We start from the raw sequence: 23,521 nt of genomic DNA on the forward strand, positions 1-23,521 counted from the left end.
GTACATTGTTGGACACCTCTTGTGTTTCCTAGTGCATGCTCATAGCCTTGACAACTATCCGGTGAGGTGAAAGCGCATAAATGCAAACAGGTATTTTGGAGTGACTGATGGATGAAAGTTTTGAAATGTGTAACTGTCAGATATTTTATGTAACTGCATCTCAGTTGTTCACATAATTGAGATATTTGTCACTGAAAATTGGGGAAGAAAGAGTATTTGTTTATAGTGCTGCTACCTAAAAAAGTATTAGCTTGGGGTATCTTATGCATTTAGTGACCTGACATCCCATTTTCAAGGACAGTCCTGTTTTTCAGTAGTTTCTCTCACATATGTGAACATCTTCCCAGCAGAGGGCTCTGCTGCAGATGCTGGGAAGCCATTCTCCCCACCCCTCAGGAAGAGCAGCTGTAACAATGCTTCACTAGGAATTATTCTGGGGAAGTTCTATGGCCTTTGTTAGAGAGGAGATCAGACTAGATGATCATAATGGTTCCTTGGAATCTGAGTTCCAGACAGAGGATGTCAGCAGTACCAAGGAGGTACCACTAATGAGGACCAGTAGGTGGCACCAGGAGCAGAAGGCCTGCTGGAGTAGTGCCCACCAGCAGCAATGAAACTGCTTAGGGTGGCAGTTGTGAGGTGATGATGGTGCTGGTAAATGATGTCTGTGTGAGGGGAGTGAAAACATAGTTTTTATACTGGAAAGAAGAATGATTAAATGGTTTAGGTACAGGACTAGGAGTAAAATCTATTTACTTCATCTCTCTGTGCCTCTTTCCTTGGCTTTGAAATGGGATACCAATACTTACCTTCCTAATCATAGCTTCTACGAAAGCAAAAACACTGGTGCTTGGGCAGTTGAATTTTTCAGCCTCTGGCGATTCTGGTGGCCATTATAAATCTGAACCAATAGATGTATAGATGTTTCTAATCGATGAAAATGATAAATTTAAGAAACTTGGTAATTCTGTTTTTAATACTAGTGTGAACATACTGATATCATGTGTTGGGTGGCATTTGTAATATTAATTCTGCATTAAAAAGAGCTCCTAGATTCTTAATTTATTCAGATGAGCTTTCTTTAAAAACAGGGATGAGAGTATGTGGAGAGAAGGGATTGCAATAGTCTCTTTCCTATAAAGAATAAAACAGAATTTAAGGGGGAGATTTTCAAAGGTGCAAAGAACAGTTAGGCACCTACATCCCATTGAAAATCAAGGTGAGTTGGGCACTTAACTCCCATTTATATTTATTATTAGTGTTGCTACCATAGTGCCTAGGAGCCCAGTCGTTGATCATGATCTAAAACAGACCATCATGGCAGTCCTTGGCCCAAAGAGCTTACACTTGTACCATTGACAAATTCCCTCTAAAATATTAATATATTTCTGAATGGTTATATATGCTATTGTGAAGATGTACAATAATGTGACACTTTTGCCTAGCACTAGATACTTTTTCAGGGAAGCAGGACTATTTTGTACAATAAAATCTATCTACTTTTTCCTGATATACTTTACCCTTATGTCAGGTCAATGGGCATGACATTTTCTTTCATGAATTAAATTCTCAGTTTGATTTCTCTAAGAGAGAGAAACAAACTACAGAGAAAAATGCATTATTCAGACAATGCTGCCTTTAGATGTGTATCTTCAAGTGTGCTGTATCACTTCAGGGATATTGTGTTGTCATGTAAGTTGAAGATGGCACGTAGTTTGCTGGGATTTACAAGAAGCAAAATGATGATGTCTGTGGGAAGTAACTTGTACTGTCAGTGCTGTACTCAAGTAGTTAGAATGCTGCACTTTCCTGAAGAAATGGTGTATAGCTGTTCTTCGGTGTAGTAACTATCTTCAGCCAGCTTCTCTTGCACTGCTTGGTTCTGTGTAACTAGATTCTGAGGTAGCTTGACAATTAGGGAAATTTGTGGAGTTGATGAAACAATATCTAAAGTACCTTCTAGTCTCTTAGGAGTATGCTGGAAATCTCTTCTCCACCACAGAGGTGGTGATTTTTTTTTATTTCCATTGTAGAACAGGAAGTATCAGCTGGGATATCTTTTCCCTTAGTGTTTTGAGTAGGTCCCATAGAAGGATTTACTACTGTGAAGGGCGGGGGGGGGGGGGAATAGTATGTGTATTTTGATCTCTGAGATACTGACTGTTAAGGGCACACATTGATGTCAAAGGGTATTTTTCCCCATTGGATGGTTTTGGCGCTGGTCCTTTATTTTTTTTGCGGGGGAAATTGACAATAATATTGAACTACAACAATATAGAGGAGTAGCCAATCTAGAGAAACTCAGGAGGTAAAGAGTATGTATTGTTGCTTATGGCTCTCTGCATATCCCCAATTCAATTCACACGTTATAATAAAATGGAGAAGAATATGAAGTCAGTTTATAAACAGAATTTTTTTATTGAAGTTACCTTCCATATTTATAATAACCTACAGCTGTTCATACTGTACCATTTACCATACCCTTGAATGCCTGGAGGACAAGCATTTTAGGGTCAAGAAGTAATTTTCCCCTGGATCAGATTGGCAGAGACCCTGGGGTTTTATTGCTTTCCTCTGCACCGTGGGTCATGGGTCATTGCATGTTTGAACTAGTGTAAATGGTGGATTCTCTGTAACTTGAAGTCTCTAAGCCATGATTTGAGGACATCAGTAACTCAGCCAGAGGTCGATTACAGGAGTGGGTTGGTGAGGTTCTGTGGCCTGCATTGTGCAGGATGTCAGACTAGATCAGGGGTCGGCAACCTTTCAGAAGTGGTGTGCCGAGTCTTCATTTATTCACTCTGATTTAAGGTGTCACCTGCCCGTAATACATTTTAATCTTTTTAGAAGGTCTCTTTCTATAAGTCTATAATATGTAACTAAACTATTGTTGTATGTAAAGTAAATAAGGTTTTTAAAATGTTTAAGAAGCTTCATTTAAAATTAAATTAAAATGCAGAGCCCCCCGGACCGGTGGCCAGAACCCAGGCAGTGTGAGTGCCACTGAAAATCAGCTTGTGTGCTGCCTTCGGCACGCTTGCCATAGGTTGCCTACCGCTGGACTAGATGATCATGATGGTCCCTTCTGACCTTACAGTCTATGAGACAAAAATAGGTACATTATACACAAAGGCCCATGTGTTCTGTGGCAAGTTGGGTGACTAAATGATACTGCAAAGCATCTGGTTTCTGCAGCACACCGCAAAAATATTGTAACAACTTTAATTTTTTTAAAATAGATTTTTATTGAACTACACATGAAAATAAATAATACAATCTAAGACAGTAGCATGCAAGGGTATTTCTATTACATTCAATTTTTACTTTAGATTGGTCCCATCTTTTTAGTTTGAGTTTGCTGCAGATTTTTGCATTGATGACATACAGCTGCATTATAGAAGTTGTCAGGCAAAGATGGAGAGTTTGATGGCTAAGGAGAGGACAGTAGGGGCTTGAGAGGTGATTGCTTCTGCTAAAATGAACAGCAGTGAAATAGTTAATCAGGGCATTTAGATTTTCATCTCTAGGTTTCAGAGTCTACACCTTATTGAAATGATGGGGCAGTTACTACCAATCAGAGCATTTTTCCTCAGGTTGCTAGGTGTCCAGTTTTTGACTGGAATGTCCAGTCGAAAACGGAACCTGGCAGTATCTGGTCAGCTAAAAGTCCAGTTGGCCACAGTAACCAGCCTCCACCACTGGGGGTCAGGAAGAGCTGCAGCTGGAGCCACATGGAGGAGATGCTTTCTGCTCAGCTGCTGACACCTGACAGAGAGCAATGACTGGCTTCCAGACTGGGCTCCAAGAGGTAGGTGCCACTGCCTGGGGGAGGGATCCTGTCCACTCCCACTTCAACCCTGCCGTACCCCAATTGCCCTAGCCCCTCACTATGGGGACTGAGTCCAACCCCTCCGTGTCCCAGCCCTTTGCTCCGGGGACCATGCCCTGATTGCCCTGGCCCCTTGCTACAGGGACCAGCCCCTCCCTGACCCCTTGCTCCGGGGGCCGACCCTCGCTGTGCCCTGATTAGGCAGGCAGGCTGGCTCCACATCAGCTTCTCCAAGCCTGGCTCTGCAGGCAGCAGGGGAGTCCCAGGAGAGAGGGTAATAAGCAAGGAGGGGGTGGAGAATGATCAATGGAGGGAGAGGAGTGAGGAGGGGTGGGGCCTCGGTGGAAGAGGCAGAGAAGGGGGCGGAGTAAGGGTGTTTGGCTTTCAGCAATTAGAAAGTTGGCAACCCTAGGCTCTCAGCAGGCTCAGGAAGATAAAATTATATTAAATTACACTTGGTTCATGTTTAAAGTTTTCTTCATAACCCCTGGGATAGAATCATAACTCTTATTTTTAAATGAAAGCTTAGATTCTGAAGCACAACTCTGTAGTGGATTTGTTCAGACATTTTACAATCATGGAATCATGGAAAACTTTATCTTCGCTCTACCATCAGGATCTGGCGTTAATGGGATAATCAGCTTTCTTTACACCAGTTTAGGTTGCTGTAAAAAACAGATGAACTAGAATGTGGTGAAATAGATCTACATGGTTTCACATCTGGTCCACATTAACCCTCTTCCAGTTGAAAAAGATACATGCTGTAGCAATGAAGGACATAGGAATTATGAAAGTGTTTGGTGTACTCATTTTTGTGTCAATATAGTGACTTCTTTCACTGCTCACCGATGTTTAATAAAGTCCTAGGCATTTTTAAAAAAAGAAAAGGGCCATAATCTTTCCAGTCAACAGCATCTGACAGAATGGTACAACATGCTCACTCCATCTTCACAGCAGGGAGCTTGCAAAAACCTGCTATGATCACTCAGTTAGTGAAAATGATTTAACTAATGTGTTTCTTGATGATTTCTGTGCTACCAGACTCACAGTTTTAAGGGTGAAAAACCAGCTAACCAGATCTTCGTTCCTAATATGTTAGGCAGCACTGAAATAGTTAATAAAACCACTAACTTTACATATGTTTATTCATATCATAAATTCAGTAAATAAAGGCTGCCAGCCCCATAATCTTAGCTTTGTTTTTCCCCCTCTAAATTACAGTTTACTGGATTTCTGTGCACTGGTGCCTGTGCCCTGTTTATATGGTGTAAATAATCACATGCAGGAAGGAATTACTTTAATTTAACACAACAGATGGACGAACAGGGATTGGATCTTCTAATTACCTGCAGCCAGAAGCAGACTGGAAAATAAATGTATTGCAGTAGTCTAAGCAAGATGGCAGTGAAACACTGTGAATTGGAAAGCAGAGACAAAAGCTAAGTGAAAACAAACTCTTCTTAATAGGAGGGCTTTTTTAAATTAAGCAAATCCAGAAGAAGAAGAAGAAGAAACACACTCAACTTCTTGTGGGTTTTTGTAGCTAACTGAACAAAAATCCTTCTGACATGGAAGGCTGCAGCAACTTCATTAGTCGATTATTCTAATGGAAGCTGCTAAATATGAGACTATTTCACACAGACAAAATGGCAAACTCCCTGCATATAATCAGATATGGCAGCCCTTCACTGAATTCTGCAATGAATAACACTTACCTATTCAACTCCATTTACTAAGTATCTTGCACAACTGTGCATCACAGTGATAGTCTCCCTTAGGCTTGGTCTGCTTTGAAAAATTAGATCAACCTAGTTTTGTCACTCAAGGCTGTGAAAAATTTCAGGCCCTGGGTGCCATAGTTAGGTCAACAAAACTCCCACTGTAGACATGGCTAGGTCAACAGAAGAATTCTTCTATTGACCTAGCTACTACCTCTTGGACGTGGATTAGTTACATTGACAGGAAATCCCCTTACTGTCGATATAGGAAGCAGCTACACTACAGCAGCATAGCTGCAGTGTCAGTGCCCTATCAGCTGTAGTGTAGATAGACCCTTAGAAAATACTTCTGTTCTTCCCATCACTCTGGTCAATCATGAGTTTCTCTGCTTTTCAATTCTCAAAGAACAATTTCTTTCTAATTCTCATACGTGTTGCAAATAAATTTTGCTTGCGCACCTTGAGTTTTCATTATTATATGTAGAATAGTTTAGTTTACTTCCATGTAATCAAGTACAGGATATGTTGGCTCATTGATATTGTTAATTCCATGGAACCATATCCAAGTTATAAATTTTAACATACATTAATCAGAAACATAACTGGGAAACACCATCTGGGAAAATCATAGTCATGTTTAAAATCTGCCAGATTAGAGTGTCAAGTAAGATTTTTACATTAATGCAACAGTAGTAAAGTTATCAAATGTACATTTATTGATATGTTATAGTTGATATAAGAGGCAACAAATTTTCTAAAATACATATGTGTTTTAGGAGCCTAAGTCATTGTGACGGGGTACACTCACCTCCCATGAGTGCCTCCTGCCAGCTGGATGCAAACCTGCACTCTCTCTGCCTATGGTGTCCCCTGTCAGCTGTTGCTCTTATCAGGCAGGTCTTCAGTGGCTCAGCCCTCTGGCTAAGTCAGTCAATTAATAGGTGAAAGGATGGATGAACCTCTTCTGGGGTAAAAGGTCCAACAGGGCCAGTGCCTGAGCCCTTGTTAATGGCTTTAGCCCTATCTCTGGGCTCAGTACTCAGCCCCTTTTGGACTAGCTTTAAGACCACGCCTACCCTGGTATAGAGCAGTGCCCTCAGGGCTTTCTCTCTGGAGACTGTCCTCGGGAGTTCTCTGGTGTCCTGTTTAAATGTAGCTCCTTTCTTGGGCATTTAGTACTGCATCTTATCCCCTTCTTCAGGCTTAGGCTGCTCCCCTCCAGGTTGGTATGTGGACCTGGGTCTGCCCACTACTCTCACTCCCAGTCTGGGGACCCTACAAATAACAGTCATATGCTGCATCCTTTAATAGTTGCTGCTGCTGCTATTGTTATTCCCTGGGCCGCTTCCTCCATAGCCCCTTCCTCTTCACCCTTACCTCAGGGCAGGGGCGGCTCCAGGGGCGGCTCCAGGCCGCAACACGCCAAGTGCATGCTTGGAGCGGCATGCCATGGAGGGCGCTCTGCTGGTCGCCGGGAGGGTGGCAGGCAGCTCCGGTGGACCTCCTGCAGGTGTGCCTGCGGAGGGTCCGCTGGTCCCACAGCTTCGGTGGAGCATCCGCAGGCATACCTGCGGGAGGTCCACCGGAGCCGCGGGACCAGCGGACCCTCCGCAGGCACGTCTGCGGGAGGTCCACCGGAGCCGCGGAACCAGCGACCGGCAGAGCACCCCCCACGGCATGCCGCCATGCTTGGGGCGGCGAAATGGCTTGAGCCGCCCCTGCCTCAGGGCTGAAGTTCTCTACTCCTCTCCTTCCTCACCGAATGCCACCAGAACCCATCTTCTGGTTCTCTCTTGAGCTCCAAGCTCCCTTTCTTACTCCTCTGGTTCCAGCCAGGAACTGACCTGTTCAGCCCCTGCAGCTCCTTTTATCTGAGCCTGCTGTGCCCTTATTGGCTGCTTCCCTGCAGCCTCTCTTAGGAAGGCCTGAAGGACCCACCTTCACTGCTCCTTTCCTGGGGCAGGGTGTGGTAGGGACATGAGGCCTCTAACAGAGGGCCTCAAAGGGCCTGGTACACTCCCATTACAGTCCCATTTTCAGAAAAGACCTAGATCCAAACCCTCAAAGGTATTTAGGCACCTATCTCCCATTTAAATTAAAAATTAAATTGGGGATCTGGGCCTACATCACATTTGAAAATTGGCCTTACGCTCCTAAATCACATACATGTTTTTGAAAATGTTGCCCAAGTAGCCTAATTCTCATTTACATTAAGACCAGTGATCAGCTATGGCTTGTCAGCTGATGATGCATCTGACCTCTTTCCTTATATGACTTTTATTATCACCATTAAATCCTCCTGGCTTCAGGCCTGTAACTTCTCAGCTGGTGAACCACTGATACTTCATTGTCATATGCTTTTTCTCTGATGAACCATAGATGGTTTCTCACAGATGGGTCTACAATAGGAGATAGTAGTTGGGCTGGTAGCTTCTCACAGCCCTTCATCTTCGTCTTTCAGAGTAAGGCAGACCAAGAGTGGAGTCAAAGGGAAACCTGATGCCAACTGAAGCTGGCTGGTGTGGATGTCCTGGATGAATGGTGCATCAGTTAGTGCAAGTTCACATACAGAAGCATAAATAATTGAGTGCTCTACTGTAGACAAACTCTGAATTATACTTATGGTCACATAGGTGTTGTGTACATGAAAAAAATGGTCTATTATGAAGGAAAGAAAGATTACCATTGGGGAAAACTGGAATCAAACAAAAAATGTGTTGCTATTCTCCCTAGTGAGGGGGCTGGTTTGTCTCTGGTTTGATTAGAGATTTTCTTTCCGAAGTTTAAACTTTGATATTGTGGAAGACCCTTCCTACAGGTAAGTAGCATACTGCAGCCAGAAAAGAAAACCTTCAATAAAAAAATATTCAGGCACTGTCTTCACTTCAGACCTACAGAAAAGGCTCACAGACTTTGGATAACTCAGAAAAAGAATTGATATTCCAAGGCTATAATAAAAATCCTAATCTTTTCTGGCAACTGTCAAAGTGCTAACTGCTAAGCCAGCCAAAGCGAAAGCTTTTGATAGCAGAGAAATGGATTTTTAAATAAATAAATAAATAAATAAATAAATAAGGTCTGTAACTCTGCTTTGGCTTGCGAAATAGGATGTGCCACTAAAAACAATTTTTTTCTTACCCTCAATAAGTTTAGACTCCTGGAAAAAATTAAAAGAGCAGGGGATAACAGTACTGAAATCAATGACTGACTTGAATATTCATTGCTATTGTGATATAAACTGTTCATTGGTAAAATTGAATTGTTAAACTGAATATGAGGTGCTATTAGAAGTCTGTAGGTTTATGAGACTGTATAGCTGTTTCTTATGTTGTACCGGTTAGTTTTTATTGCTTATGATGCTTCATTTTATTCCTTACTGCACAAGCTGGTATTTTGATTAGTCTGATGTTTTAAGAAATTACTGTTTTAATCAGAGATACTTTCATTCTTATCACTCTGTTCCCTTCAGATTTATTGCACAAACCAATGTGCTCTTTGAATAGTGATGGATTAAAACATCTCTGGACTCACAGGAGAGTGTTCAGCCTATATGTAAGACCTAAATAGCAAATGTTATTTTACATATAGCTAATATATTAATAATGAATTTGTTTTCAAGACAGTTATGGTGTTGTGTATTTAGATTTCATTGGCTTTAATCTATGAGAACCCTGTGTATTAAATCCATAAACCCAGGGCACTGCTTTTTGAGGGAAGTGTCTGCCATTTGCACTGTAATTCTACAAATGGAGAATGCTCATAGATAGGTAGATTATATTTTAGATCAAATGAAACTAATATAATCATCTAGTCTGATCTGCGTAACACAGACCGTGAAATTTCACTCAGAAATTCCTGCATCAAGCTCAATAATGTGTGGTTGAACTAGACTGTGTATTTCAGAAAGGCATCGAGTCTTGATTTAAAGATTCAGCGATAGAGAATTTACCAAATCCAATGGTTAATTTCTATCTGTTAAAATGTGTGTCTGATTCCTGGTTTGAATTTTTCTAACTTCAATTTCTAGACACTGGATTTTATTAAGCCTTTGTCTGCTATATGAGAGGCATCTTCTATTAGATGCGGTGCTATGTTTGTCCTCTCTGGATTTTGGGAGACGGTAGCTGGATTCTGCTCTGTGACAGTTGAACAATCCCATTGATTCAAGTGGGGGTGTCTGGGTGTAACTGAACAGATTCTGACCCAATAGAATCTGCCTTGATCTCTACTGTACTTCTGTGGATGTATGCAAGATAATTCTTATTGCTATTTGTATGGTTCTCTGACTCTATAACAGAAAAGTTAATAAATATAAAGAATTAAGAAATAAGCAAATGATATTTACTTGTCTTCATCAGTATTTCTTCTTCACTGTAAATGTATCCTTAGGAGTACAGAATGGTCATATAAGCACATCTTTAATGACAAATCTTGTACTCCATAGATGCTATTAAGGGTTCTATATCATGATAAATGAAATGTTCTATTTCCTTTCTTAGTAACTTCTGTAAGTGCATCTTTTTAACAAATGGAATTATTTACAGTTGGGGTTAAAATTTGAATGAATAAGATCAGTATTATTCAACAAATACCATTGGGGCTTATTCTCCCATAAGGCCGTTTTCTAGAAAAGCACATTGCATAAGCTGGATGTGAATTCCATGGTTACCTTTATCAGATAATGGGGCCCATAGCTATTCCAGCTCTGCTTGCACATTAGCCTGAAATGAACCTTCTGGTTCAATGATGTCATGCATCTCATCATGTTCAGCCACTAGACCATAACAAAAAATGTACACTGCAATCTTCGTAGTCATTCACAAGCATTGCCCGAGCTAGATAGCAGCATTCTGTGAATGCCTTGGTACTGTATACCTTCCTTCTGCCTGCTCTTGAGGTACTGGTGGGCATTTTTGTATTTGCTATTAAGATTTTGGTCCTGCTGATGATGATTTTCACCACTTTTTTTCATTATATTTTTTCCTGACCAACCTGTGCCACTTACTATAACCTTCAATGAAAACATCTCACTCATGATGATTGCTACCTACATTAAGACCTGCTCTACACATAGATTTGTATTGGTATAAGTATGGTGGTGAGAGGTGATTTTTTTTATGTCTATAATTATATTAGTATAACCATTCATGTGGGCAGTTATATGGTATAACAGTGGCCTTATACCAGTATAGTTTATTTCCCGTCCCATATGGAATAAGCTATGCCAGTATAAGCACTCTTTGTACAGGTATAACTAACTGTGTCCACACTAGCAGGGTTGTACTGCTTTAACTGTACTAGTTAAAGTGGTAAAATGTTTGTGTGTAGACAAGCTCTTATTTGCCAAAGCCTTCCTTAGACACTTAGAAAACACAATGCTTCTGGCTACTCTGTTCATCACTATGTCCCTTCACTCAGTCTGTACATAAACAATGAAGGGAAAAGTATGCTGTGTATCGAATCTCTCTAGCTGCTGGAAGCACACATGAGATATATGCAGCAATATTTCCCACAGCAAGAGAGAACACAAACAGTTCAAAGTTTTCTTAAAGTATTTTTGAATGAGACGGACCTCCAGGTACATATGTTGTATGGTTTGAAAAGCAATAGCCTGTGTCTTCAACTGATTATCTTACATTCAGAACAAAAAAGCAGACATGACACTGATCCCAGAAGGGATTATGGTAGGGCAAGTTCCAAAAATAAAGCTCAGCTTTTTGGAGTCCTAAAGGCCCACCTTCACAGCCATGACTTTTATGCCCACACATCGTACTATTGCTATTTCATATACATGTGTACATAGTTTAAGTCACTGTGTATGCAGACTTCCCTTTTTACAAGGAACACATCTGCAGATGATACCCGCTGTTACAGATGAAGGAAACTGAGATGAAGAGTCCACTTTCACACAGAGTCATGGACAGAATGAGGACTAGAATAAATAAATCCCAATTTCCATTTCTGTGTTCTAACCACCTAGCTATGCTCCCTCTCCAAAAATCCACAGAATGTTAGAAAACAACCTGCGGATCCTGTTCAAGGTGTTTGAATTTGTTCAAGAACATTTAAATAAAATCTATCCTCGGTTTCTTCATAAATGCACAAGTATAATTTACATAGATAGACCTCAGGTAAGAGACTTTCTAAAATTCAGAATATTGACAGTAAAATATAAATCAGAGAGGTTAAAGGATAGAGTTCAGACAAATTTCTTTTCTTCATTTAATCAGAGCACGCCAGACTTATGCAACAGGACTTATTGGGAGAGCCAATGCAACACAGCACAAGTGAAGATTACCGACAGCAACAGCTGCCACTGCAGCTTCAAAGTCAAGGGACAGTTTTAAATACATTTCTATTAATTGAATATAATAACTTCACTTAGGAGGATTTTATTTACACTTAATCTTAGAGTATCCTCATTACTCGCTCATGGATCCTGCGTGCCTGTGATCCTGGAATAGAAGGCAAGCAAAAGAGGAAGAAAATCAGAAAGTAGGAGAGAAGAGAAGAGATTTAAGGGACGCAAATAGTGAGCTAGAGGCAAGATAGGAAGAATTTTTATGGCTTGAATACAAGATTTCTCACAGCATGATGCTGAGTATGGAAGGAGAGTATTTAGATATTCAGTGCTAACTCTTCCTCCTCAAAGATAATGCAACATCATAGGAGGCAGTAGGATTGTGCATACCCATGTTAGGAAGTTCAGGGTTCCCACGGCAACCATAAGTCAGCCTCCTTTGTGAAAATGTGGTATTCTATATGCTACGTGTATGACTCACTATATCTGTGCAATGTGCTGTTACAGTTGCTGTGGGAAATGAAGCTTTTAATTTCCTGACATTAGTGTATATTAATTCTGATTTGTAACACTGCATTAACATTTTTTCCATTATTTTTTCTCTTATTTTAAGAGGCAAGTTGAAAAGAAAAAAAGAAAGAAAATTCTTTTTCATTATGTTTATTTTGGTGTGAAATGTGTTCCTTTGAATGTTGCCTCCCATTATATGGGATAAAATACATAAAAATAATTATTGAAGTTGCAATGTCAAGCATACCAAATTAGGAAATGCCAGATTTAGGGTTGCCCGCACAACCTTAATTCTTTCCTTTTATGTGTCTATCCTGTGCAATGAATGAGACCAGGGTTATGTGGAAAAAAAGTATATGATCATGTCATTAAAGACTTTAATCATAATACATATGCATAATGGGCATCAATGTAGGCACAGTCAGTTATAAGTCTGGCATTTCCTAACTTTTGAGTGCTTGACTCTGCAACCTAGATAACATCTTTTAACTTAGATTTTTTAAATAGAATTTCCTAGTTTTCTTTAAAAAAAAAGATAAAAAAATTATATTATGTGAAACTCAAACAACTTTCTTCTCATGCACCATCAGGACAAATTGCTTCCACTTAAGCTACAGGACTAACTCCATAGGCTGGTAGAATTATCTCAGAGGGGGATGGACTGCTGGGCTCAGGAAAGTTGTTTGTGTTGGGGAGGGGGGAGAATTCTCAGCTCTCTTGCGTGCTTACTTTCTCTTATTCTCCTCAAGAAAATGGGGGAGCTCCTGCCCATGCAGTGTCCCAGAAGGAGGCACAGGCTATATACTGATTGAGTCCTAGGGGGAAGTGCAGCTCCACTCTGTTTCCTCCACTGCAGCAACTCCAGCAGCTCCTAAGTGTTCCTAGGACAAGGTGTGCTGCTGCTTCTTTGGTGGCAGAGTGAGATCATCCTACAGTGCAGGGCTTTCTTAGTTATTATTTTGACAGACTGAGGAACATATGAGATGGGAAATAGCAATTTTTAACAGTTTGTAACTCAGCAAAAGCTGAACAGAATTTCATGGGACAAAGAAAAGACACTCCTCTGACATGAGGACTATTCCCTTGCAGAATATCAAAGGCCTGCTGTAAACAATGGAGATATGAAAACTTATCACAGAAAAGGTTGCAGGACTTTTATGGTGGAAAGTGTTAGGGAACATAAGTATAGGGGTTAATACCACCTTCCTTGTAAGGAGATTCTCTTAGCTATTCTGTTGGCACAGATTCTGGGGAGGCAGGAGGCTGCACACAGAACAGCATTCCTTGTTGTGGCTGCAGAAAGATGTATTGTGCACTTTCCCAGCACCTGCCTCCTGAAGTCAGCAGGTAAACAAGAGCCTGGGCATTCCCCCAAGCCAGCTAGCCAGAACCTGATGCAGTGGAGTGACACCAGCTATATTAGGCAGGTGACACGTCTACTGGTTGTTATTATTTGTCTTACCATAGCACCTAGAAACCCTTGTCATGGACTAGGACTCATTGTGCTAAGAGCTGTACAAACACAGAGCAAAAGGATGGTCCATACCCCAGGGGGTTTACAATCTAGGAATAGATTGGATTAAAAATAAAGGTAATGTTTCAAATTTCTAAACCTAGTCAATAAAATCCTCATGTATTAGCGATAAGAGAACATTTCCATTTAATATACTGATGTGTCTAGTTCTGTGCTTGATTTTTGTAAAGCTGTCTAACTATGCTTAGAATGTATTCAGCTCATAGTGCAAAAAAGAAATCAGTTAAAGTCACTTTTATAATCCAGTCACCCTTTGAAATGCATTTATCTAGAGGTAACCCTCAGGAAAAGTTCCTTCCCATTGCGAGGACAGAGACATGAAGTTTTGTGGTAAAAGAAGTTCCATTTTGTTGTTTGTTAAAATGTAGATCCATCTATTCCTGCTCCCCTCCATTGCCAAAGAATGGCCACTTGACTGGTGATTGCCAATTAGGGTAACCAGATGCCCCAATTTTATAGTGACAGTCCCGATATTTGGGGCTATTTTTAATATGGGCTCCTATTACCCCCTACCCCCATCCCGATTTTTCACACTTGCTGTCTGGTCACCCTATTGCCAATCAATGTTGATGACACCTCACTAGAGGCGCTAGCTTATCCTTTCTCTTTGAGGAACAGGTTTACCCCAACCCCACAGTTGTCTGGTAAACACATTTCAGTCATAATTTCAGCTTATACTCATAACTTTACATATAATGTTGCTACATACATTTTACCATGATAATATTGACCAGCAAGTTATTGGTTTTCAAATGATATCTCACAAGGCATATTTTATACAAAGATCATTACAATGATGTGTAGAATGTGAATATAGTGGTGCATTCAGTCACACAGTACTAGCTTCTTAATTAAAGTATAGTCAAGTACAAAGTACAAGGACTCTTGCACTACCACATAAAGTAACTAAAGGCCTTTTTGGCTTTACAGACAAAAAAAATCTTATTGAGAAGAAAACCTGACTTTTAAATTGTGGGAACATTTGTAATTACTATAAGAGTCTTGGCCAAACCTTAATTTTTAAAGGGCTGAGAGATGAGGCTCACACTACTGTTAGGAAATATTCTATGAAATAATGAGGTTAAATATTTCAGTAGCATCAGATCAAGTGTCCTTGAGGTGAAATCCTTCCCAGTGCAGAAAGGCTGAAGTGGGTAGGTTTAAATGGCATAGAAGACCTTGTGCTAGGATGTGTATGCTGGATGATTTTTTTTTTTGATCGGACACACCAATAACATCAAACAAGTCTTTCTTAGTTATTGTGGATGTTGGTGTTGAGAGACAATTTTCCAGAAAGTAGAGGCTTTTGTCTACTTGCAAACATATGCAAGGAATTGCTTGTTTAACTTTGTATATACTGTTAGGGTAATTGCATGTGCAGAGAGGCATGTAAATGTACAAGTACCCACTAGTACACACTTTCATGTTTATTATGCATTTATTTATGATGGGTTGGACCCCCTTCTGGGATGCCACCTGATGTACTGGGATTTCACTGAGCCTCTCCTTCTCGACCATCCTGGATTTGCTGAATTTGGCTCTCCGGCCTCTTCGAGCACATACACACAGGTAGGGCCACACTCCGCTGCAGAGACAGGCTGAAGTCAGCTCTGTGTGAGACGACTCCCCGGGGACTCATGTGCATACCCCTTTTGGGCGATGAACCCAAAATAATACTGTCTTGTGCTGTATAGAAAAATCTGTACAACACAAGCTCATAAAAATCCACCCTCTTCCTCAGTGTGAAGAGAGATGTGCACAACTTCTTGCCCCTGCCCAGTTAGAAATTACATAAACTGGGTTATATTATAAACAAGAAATAAGTTTATTAACTACAAAAGGTGGATTTTAAGTGGTTAAAAAGATAGCAAACAGAACAAAGCAGATTACTAATCAAATAAAACCAAACTAAGTTTGTTTCACTAAAGAAATTGGTTACAAATAGTACTTTCTCACCCTAGATATTGTTGCTGGCAGATTACAGAAAGTCTTGAAAAGGCAGCTGCACTGGTCTCCAGCTTGAGACCTCAGGTATTAGTCAAAAGGTGGATGCCCTTCCAATCTGAGTTCAGCCCTTCTCCCCTCAGTTCAGTTCTTGCTTCTAGGTGTTTTTCAGTGTCTCTTTGGGTGGGGATGCAGAGGAGAGAACCTCTATGATGTCACTCCCCTTCCTTATATAGCTTTTGTGTATGGTGGGAACTCTTTGTCTCCCAGTGGAAGAACACTGGCATTCCAAGGGGTGGATCCACTACCAGGTGACTCAGGCCCATGTTTCTGCAGGGCTGTGGCAGCCATTACTCGTAGGCTGTCTGGAGGGTCCCCGGGAAGGCTAAGCTCTTTCACAGTGCATTGTCTCTGCTAATGGCCCATTAGCCCTGTTTGGCTTTTCAATTGTTGTATCCGAAGTGCTAGTTGGGAGTGACACCCAAAGTAACATTTGAAATACAGATACACCTCTACCTCAATATAACACTGTCCTCGGGAGCCAAAAAAATCTTGCCACGTTATAGGTGAAACCACGTTATATCGAACTTGATTTGATCTGCCAGAGTGTGCAGCCCCGCACCCCTGGAGGGCTGCTTTACCACGTTATATTCTAATTCACATCATAGCGGGTGGCGTTATAACGGGGTAGAGGTGTACATGGGGGGAGGGATAGCTCAGTGGTTTGAGCATTGGCCTGCTTAAACCCAGGGTTGTGAATTCAATCCTTGAGGGGGCCATTTAGGGAACTGGGGTAAAAATCTGTCTGGCGATTGGTCCTGCTTTGAGCAGGGGGTTGGACTAGATGACCTCCTGAGGTCCCTTCCAGCCTTGATATTCTATGGTCAATATTCCTAACTTCAGATACAGAAATGATGTCATATTCATATCATAAACATATTTTCATAAAGAATGTGGAGTGAAATGTCACAGTATTTATGAGAGAAAATGTCATGCAAATTCTGCATTCATTTGAAGTATCTAAGTGTGCAATTGCTTGCATTTTTGCACTTCATCCAAGGTCTCTGCCCACTGAAAACGGTCCTTTGTTGTTCTTCTGTCTCTGACAGGGCTCTTCTACAGACTGGCAAAATGTCCTGATGAATCAAGTGCTCTGAGTCTTGAGAATTATTTTTGATGTCTCTCTTGAAAACATAGCTGCAGCCTAGTCAGTAATGAGCTGATTAAGTTCCTTTGGAAGTGAATCTTTTTTATTGTCTATTTCTTTTCCTTGCTACAGCAAAATAATATAGAATGATAGAACAATATAGTTAAATATAAGATGGAACAGATTGTTTAGTATAAGTAGTTAACACATATGTCAAGGGACCATTCAAGGTGAAGTTAACGCCCCTCCAGTCATAGGGAGGAAAGGAAGGTTGGCAGGGGGAGAAGCAGCTGTGGGGAGGGTTTTAGTTTGTTATAGGTTGTTGTAATAAAAGCCTAAATCCAGTGTCTCTATTCAGTCCATGATTTTTAGTGTCTAGCAAAGTTAAGCTCCCAGGCTCATCTTTTGAAAGTGGTCAGGTTTCCTTTGAGGGTGAGGACTGATAGGTCACATATAGAGTGATCACTTTGTGAAAAGTGTTTACCACTGGATATATGGTGTTTTAGTCTCTTATCCTTTTTCTGTGTGAGTTCATTCAAGAACATATTGCAGGGGTAGGCAACCTATGGCACGGGTGCCGAAGGTGGCACGTGAGCTGATTTTCAGTGGCACTCACACTGCCCGGGTCCTGGCCACTGGTCTGGGGGGCTCTGCATTTTATTTAATTTTAAATGAAGCTTCTTAAACATTTTTAAAACCTTATTTACTTTACATACAACAATAGTTTAGTTATATATTATAGACTTATAGAAAGAGACCGTCTAAAAACGTTAAAATGTATTACCGGCACGCAAAACCTTAAATTAGAGTGAATGAATGAAGACTCAGCACACCACTTCTGAAAGGTTGCTGACCCCTGATGTATTGATTGTCTGGTTTCATCCACATAATTGCTATTGGGGCATTTAGTGTACTGGATGGTGTATACCACATGTTGTGATAAGCATGTGTAGGACCCATGGATCTTGAAAGGTGTGTTGTGTTGATCATTGTAGCAGTGAAGTGATGTCTGCAGGTTTTGCATCCGTTCTGACAGCGTCTGGTGCTGCTTTGAGTTGGTATGGCCAAGTTGGTGGGGAGCTTGCTTCTGATGATGAGCTTGGAGAGGCTGGGGGACTGTTTGAAGGCCAGGAGAGAGGGTTCAGGAAAAAATTATTTCAGGATGGGATCCCCATTGAACATGGGTTATAGTTGTTTGACGATACCCATATGAGTTCCAGGAGTGGTAGGTGACCACTAGGGGTGTGTGGTCAGAGAGGGTTTTATTTCTGTATTGAACCATGTTTTCTTGGGGTATTTGGGTGGCTACTTAATGGGCCACTTCACCTTGAATTATGTTAACTACTTATGCTAAACAATCTGTTCCATCTTGTATTTAGCGGTGACACTCTTAGGCCAGGTCTACACTACAGACCTTTATCAGTATAACTACATTGCTCAGGGGTGTGAAAAATCCACGTCCCTGAGTGATGAAGTTATACTGTAGATAAGCTTCTCCCGTTAACATAGTTACCTCCTCTCATGGAGGTGGATTAACTACACCAATGTCTTCACTAAAGCACTAGAGTGGGGCAGATGCACCGGGGCAACTGTGCTGTTGTAGTGCTGTATGTGAAGACAAGCCATGAGTAAATTTCTCAGACATGAAGAAGAGCTCTGTATAAGCTCAAAATCTTGTATTTCACACCAATGGTAGTTGGCTCAATAAAAGATATTAGCTCACCTACCTCATCTCTCTAATATTCTGGGACTGACATGGCTACAACAACACTACAGGAATAATATACATAATCTCGTGATTCTCACTTTAGTAGCATACAAAAATTGTCTTTAGGTATTATAAAAATCAGTGATGAAAGAAAGCTTAAACATTCAGAATTACTTTCTTATGGCCAATTTGAATTCTTTCATTTGAATTTGAGCATATACTCCTCTTTTCATCACCTCAATTTTTTGTTTTTTTCCTGTAGATCAGTCAGGATATGAATTTCTCCATGTAGTTCCATTTCATCTTATCCTTGCTTCTAGCATTTGTATATACACTCATAAGGAACTCACTCCTGTCTCCCCTTATTTTTGTTGTTTTGTCTTTAAAAATTGTTATCCCTTCTCTATTGTTCTGCATACGCTAGTATAGTCTTCCTCTCCTTTACTTCCCAGATTAATGCTCTCTAAAGAAAGCGGCTACTTTTGAACCCAGAAGACTGGTTTGCAATCTGCTCAAATGATGTCTCCTGCCTCCAGCTCCTCAAACATCTTCCACTTCACAAAAAGAAGGGTGAATGTGCTGTAAAGCCCACCCTTCCTTTATGCACCAACACTTTGTCTCTAGGATCTTTCAGCTCCTTTCTCTTCCCATTCATGGTGCTATAATCCACTTCTAGAGATCTTGCTATGCCTCCTCTTCTCCCTGAAATCTGATATAATCTTCTCTGTTGCTTCTCTACTTCTCTGTTTTTATTCCTGATACGGGCAGCTGGCAACACACTGTGCCTGAGTCTCTTCTCCCTTACACTGCTTTCACGTAGGTGTAGAACTATTGACTTCAGTGGACATACTCCCAATTTATACCAGCATAAGTGCAATCAGAAGAAGCATTCTGTCCAGTGTTCATCATCAGGATTTCATCCAGCTTGATTGCTCTAGAGAGGCAGCACACCATCCTAGTTTCTTTGTGCAAACTCTAGATTACATTCTTTCTTCTTTACTACTAAGCTAATAGGGAGGCATTGCAGTCTAGTGGATCTGGCCTGAGACTGGAAGTTAGGAGTTCTGGGTTCTGCTCCTAACCTGCTGTGTGGCCTTGAGTAAGTTGCTTCATCTCTCTGCGCCACTCTTGTTCACCTATAGTGCCAGTTATTTGAGTTAGTACAAGTGTTTGTACAATTTCTAGAACAAAGGAACCCAATCTAAGGGCCTCTAGGTGTTCTGGTAATACAAATGATCAAAAGTTATCATTCATAGTATCACTTAGCACACCCAGAAGGAAATATCTTCACTTTTTAATTTCTGCTCAAAGTCTTCTGCTATCCCTTCTTCTGGCCTTGTTGAAGGATCATGCTAATATCTGCTGTTTGGTCCATTTTCTTTCCTGTCTTTGATCCTTCTTAGCTTGGCTTCAGTACCTTCCAGAGCAGAACAACAGTTGCTGCTGTGCACTATGGATGTAAAATGTTAACCAGTTAACCAATAAGCATCAGTCTTATTCGTAAGGTATTCTGGTTAACATTTAAACCCCGCTGAGGGACAGTGCTGCCAGCCCCATGCCACAGGTCCTGGCTGCTGCCCCATGCCACAGGTCCTGGCTGTCGCCCTGCTCCTAGGGTCCTGGCTGCTGGCCTTGCACCGGGACGGGCGGTGTCCTGTGCAGGGCGGGAGCAGATCCCTGGGCATGCAGCAGCAGCCGGGATCCTGGGGACAGGGCCAGCAGCAAGCGGAGTCTCCAGGCGCGTGGGCGGCAGCAGAGCCCTGGATGTGGGGCCAGCAGCTAACAGATTCTCCAGGCGTGGCAGCCAGGACCCCAGGCGTGGGGCTGGCAGCATAGTCCCTGACATGGGGACAGCAGCCGGGATCCCGGGTGCAGGGCAGCAACAGAGCCACGGGCGTGCAGGGCAGCAGCTGGGATCCTGGGTGCAGGGCAGCAGCTGGGATCCCAGGTGCAGGGCAGCAGCTGGGATCCCAGGTGCAGGGCAGCAGCTGGGATCCTGGGTGCAGGGCAGCAGCTGGGATCCCAGGTGCAGGGCAGCAGCAGAGCCACAGGCGTGCAGGGCAGCAGCTGGGATCCCAGGTGCAGGGTGGCAGCAGAACCACGGGCGTGCAGGGCAGCAGCTGGGATCCCGGGTGCAGGGCGGCAGCAGAGCCACAAGTGTGCAGGGCAGCAGCTGGGATCCCAGGTGCAGGGCAGCAACAGAGCCACGGGCGTGCAGGGCAGCAGCTGGGATCCCGGGTGCAGGGTGGCAGCAGAACCACGGGCGTGCAGGGCAGCAGCTGGGATCCCGGGTGCAGGGCGGCAGCAGAGCCACAAGTGTGCAGGGCAGCAGCTGGGATCCCAGGCGCATGGGGCGGCAGCAGAGCCACGGGCGTGCAGGGCAGCAGCTGGGATCCCGGGTGCAGGGCGGCAGCAGAGCCACAAGTGTGCAGGGCAGCAGCTGGGATCCCAGGTGCAGGGCAGCAACAGAGCCACGGGCGTGCAGGGCAGCAGCTGGGATCCCGGGTGCAGGGTGGCAGCAGAACCACGGGCGTGCAGGGCAGCAGCTGGGATCCCGGGTGCAGGGCAGCAACAGAGCCACGGGCGTGCAGGGCAGCAGCTGGGATCCTGGGTGCAGGGCAGCAGCAGAGCCACGAGCGTGCAGGGCGGCAGCTGGGATCCCAGGTGCAGGGCAGCAGCAGAGCCACGGGCGTGCAGGGCGGCAGCTGGGATCCCGGGTGCAGGGCGGCAGCAGAGCCACGAGCGTGCAGGGCGGCAGCTGGGATCCCGGGTGCAGGGCGGCAGCAGAGCCACGAGCGTGCAGGGCGGCAGCTGGGATCCCGGGTGCAGGGCGGCAGCAGAGCCACAAGTGTGCAGGGCAGCAGCTGGGATCCCAGGTGCAGGGCAGCAACAGAGCCACGGGCGTGCAGGGCAGCAGCTGGGATCCCGGGTGCAGGGTGGCAGCAGAACCACGGGCGTGCAGGGCAGCAGCTGGGATCCCAGGCGCATGGGGCGGCAGCAGAGCCACGGGCGTGCAGGGCGGCAGCTGGGATCCCGGGTGCAGGGCGGCAGCAGAGCCAGGGGCGTGCAGGGCAGCAGCTGGGATCCCGGATGCAGGGCAGCAGCAGAGCCACAGGCGTGCAGGGCAGCAGCTGGGATCCCGGGTGCAGGGTGGCAGCAGAACCACGGGCGTGCAGGGCAGCAGCTGGGATCCCAGGCGCATGGGGCGGCAGCAGAGCCACGGGCGTGCAGGGCGGCAGCTGGGATCCCGGGTGCAGGGTGGCAGCAGAACCACGGGCGTGCAGGGCAGCAGCTGGGATCCCAGGCGCAGGGCAGCAACAGAGCCACGGGCGTGCAGGGCAGCAGCTGGGATCCTGGACGCGCGAGTGGCAGCTGGGATCCTGGGCACGCTGGGCGGCAGCTGGGATCCTGGGCACGCTGGGCGGCAGCAGAGTCTAACAGTTAAACGTTTAACTGGTACAATTTTAACCATTTAAACGTTTACTTTTTTCAAACACTATTTATATCCCTACTGTGCACATAAGCTTCCTCTCAGCTTTTTCCTTTCTCTCCCCTTTCCTGTGGGTGTGCTCCTCCATTTATTACCCATCATCATCATCATCCTTTTAATCTATCACTCAAGGGATGTATCATACTCTCTCCTTCCCCTCCCATCCTAGCCATTGGCAGAATAGCTATGGTTCTGCCTATTCCCCACCCCTCCATCACAGTTCTGGGGCATTGTGCACCTCTGAGGAGCATCTCAGTAGCAGCCCTATAGTCCAGTTCTGTTTAGCCCTTACATGGGCCACAGGAGGGAGGTGGGGACTCCATTGCCTCCCTCTCTGCACAGCGTGCAAGGACCAGGCAGGATCTAGCCCCAAATGACTTACCTAAGGTCATAAGCAAGTTGGTAGCAAGTCCAGAAATAGAAACTGGGGGCAAATTCTTGTGTCATTACATTGGTGTAAAACCAGAGTAATTCCTGTGGCTGATCAAAATGAGAATTTGACCACAGGAATTGTAACTCCTAATACCCAGCTCCAGGCTTTTGCTTTGCTCCTGGAAGCATATTCTACATTTTTTGTAGATACCATTCTACTTTTGTCATCTTTAATTTACCTTCATTCCCTTCCATAGCACTCCTTTCTTATTTAAACCAGTCAGCTTGCTAGTGAGCCACATTAGGGAAAAACAGGTTTACATAGATTTTTGACAACAAAAATTAAGCAGTTTTGTTGTTTTCTCCTAGGTACTTTGGCATCCCAATCCTCCTTTGTCTTCAAGACCCATCCCCATAACTCTTCTTCACACACATTTGGCCCTTTCAAGTCAAAAACCATTCACAAGCTCCTTATCTTAAAAGTTCAAATCACAGCCATAGTCTTACTCCCCTCCCAGTACCCCAAGTGTAACCTACTTGAACAAGCAGTGTTGTATTGAAAAAGAAATACTCAGCAAATAACCACAAATCCAGCCTCTCTCCAGTCATGAAGACAACTCTCAAAATATCAAAAGAATAATTATTGAAAAGACCACCAGTAGACTCATTTAACCCTGGGAAGTGCTTCCTCTCAGTCCTCTAACGGCATCTGTGGTGTTCTCTCTTTTGGAGTTTCAGATTACTGTATTCCTCAAAATAGAATTATAGAAGGAATTTGTAACTAGAGTACCTTCCAGACTAGTAAAACTGGTCTTGAATTAAAAGGGCACTTTAGATTTATTTTTAAACAATAAATGTTGAAATCCTCAACAGGATATGGACAGCAGGGTTGCAATTGTTTCTAGGATGATCAAATTCTTCTTGCTGTCGCTAACACTATCAAAAACATTATTTAACATTTATAACTT

At 43.3% G+C, this 23,521-nt stretch overlaps 1 protein-coding gene across 3 annotated transcripts in view; it reads left to right on the forward strand.

Moving 5' to 3' along the window:
* Nucleotides 1-523: 523 nt before the first annotated feature.
* PLCL2 (phospholipase C like 2) overlaps nt 524-23,521 on the forward strand; it is a 247,619-nt gene continuing 224,621 nt past the window's right edge. For 2 of the 3 annotated variants that reach the window (XR_005593716.1, XM_039522888.1), the window contains exon 1: nt 524-639. The gene's annotated coding sequence lies outside the window, so the exon portion shown is untranslated. The remainder of the gene's footprint in view (nt 640-23,521) is intronic. The other variant, XM_039522883.1, reaches the window with a different exon arrangement.

Source organism: Mauremys reevesii, linkage group 2 (genome assembly GCF_016161935.1).
Source record: "Mauremys reevesii isolate NIE-2019 linkage group 2, ASM1616193v1, whole genome shotgun sequence".
Taxonomy (NCBI): domain Eukaryota; kingdom Metazoa; phylum Chordata; order Testudines; family Geoemydidae; genus Mauremys; species Mauremys reevesii.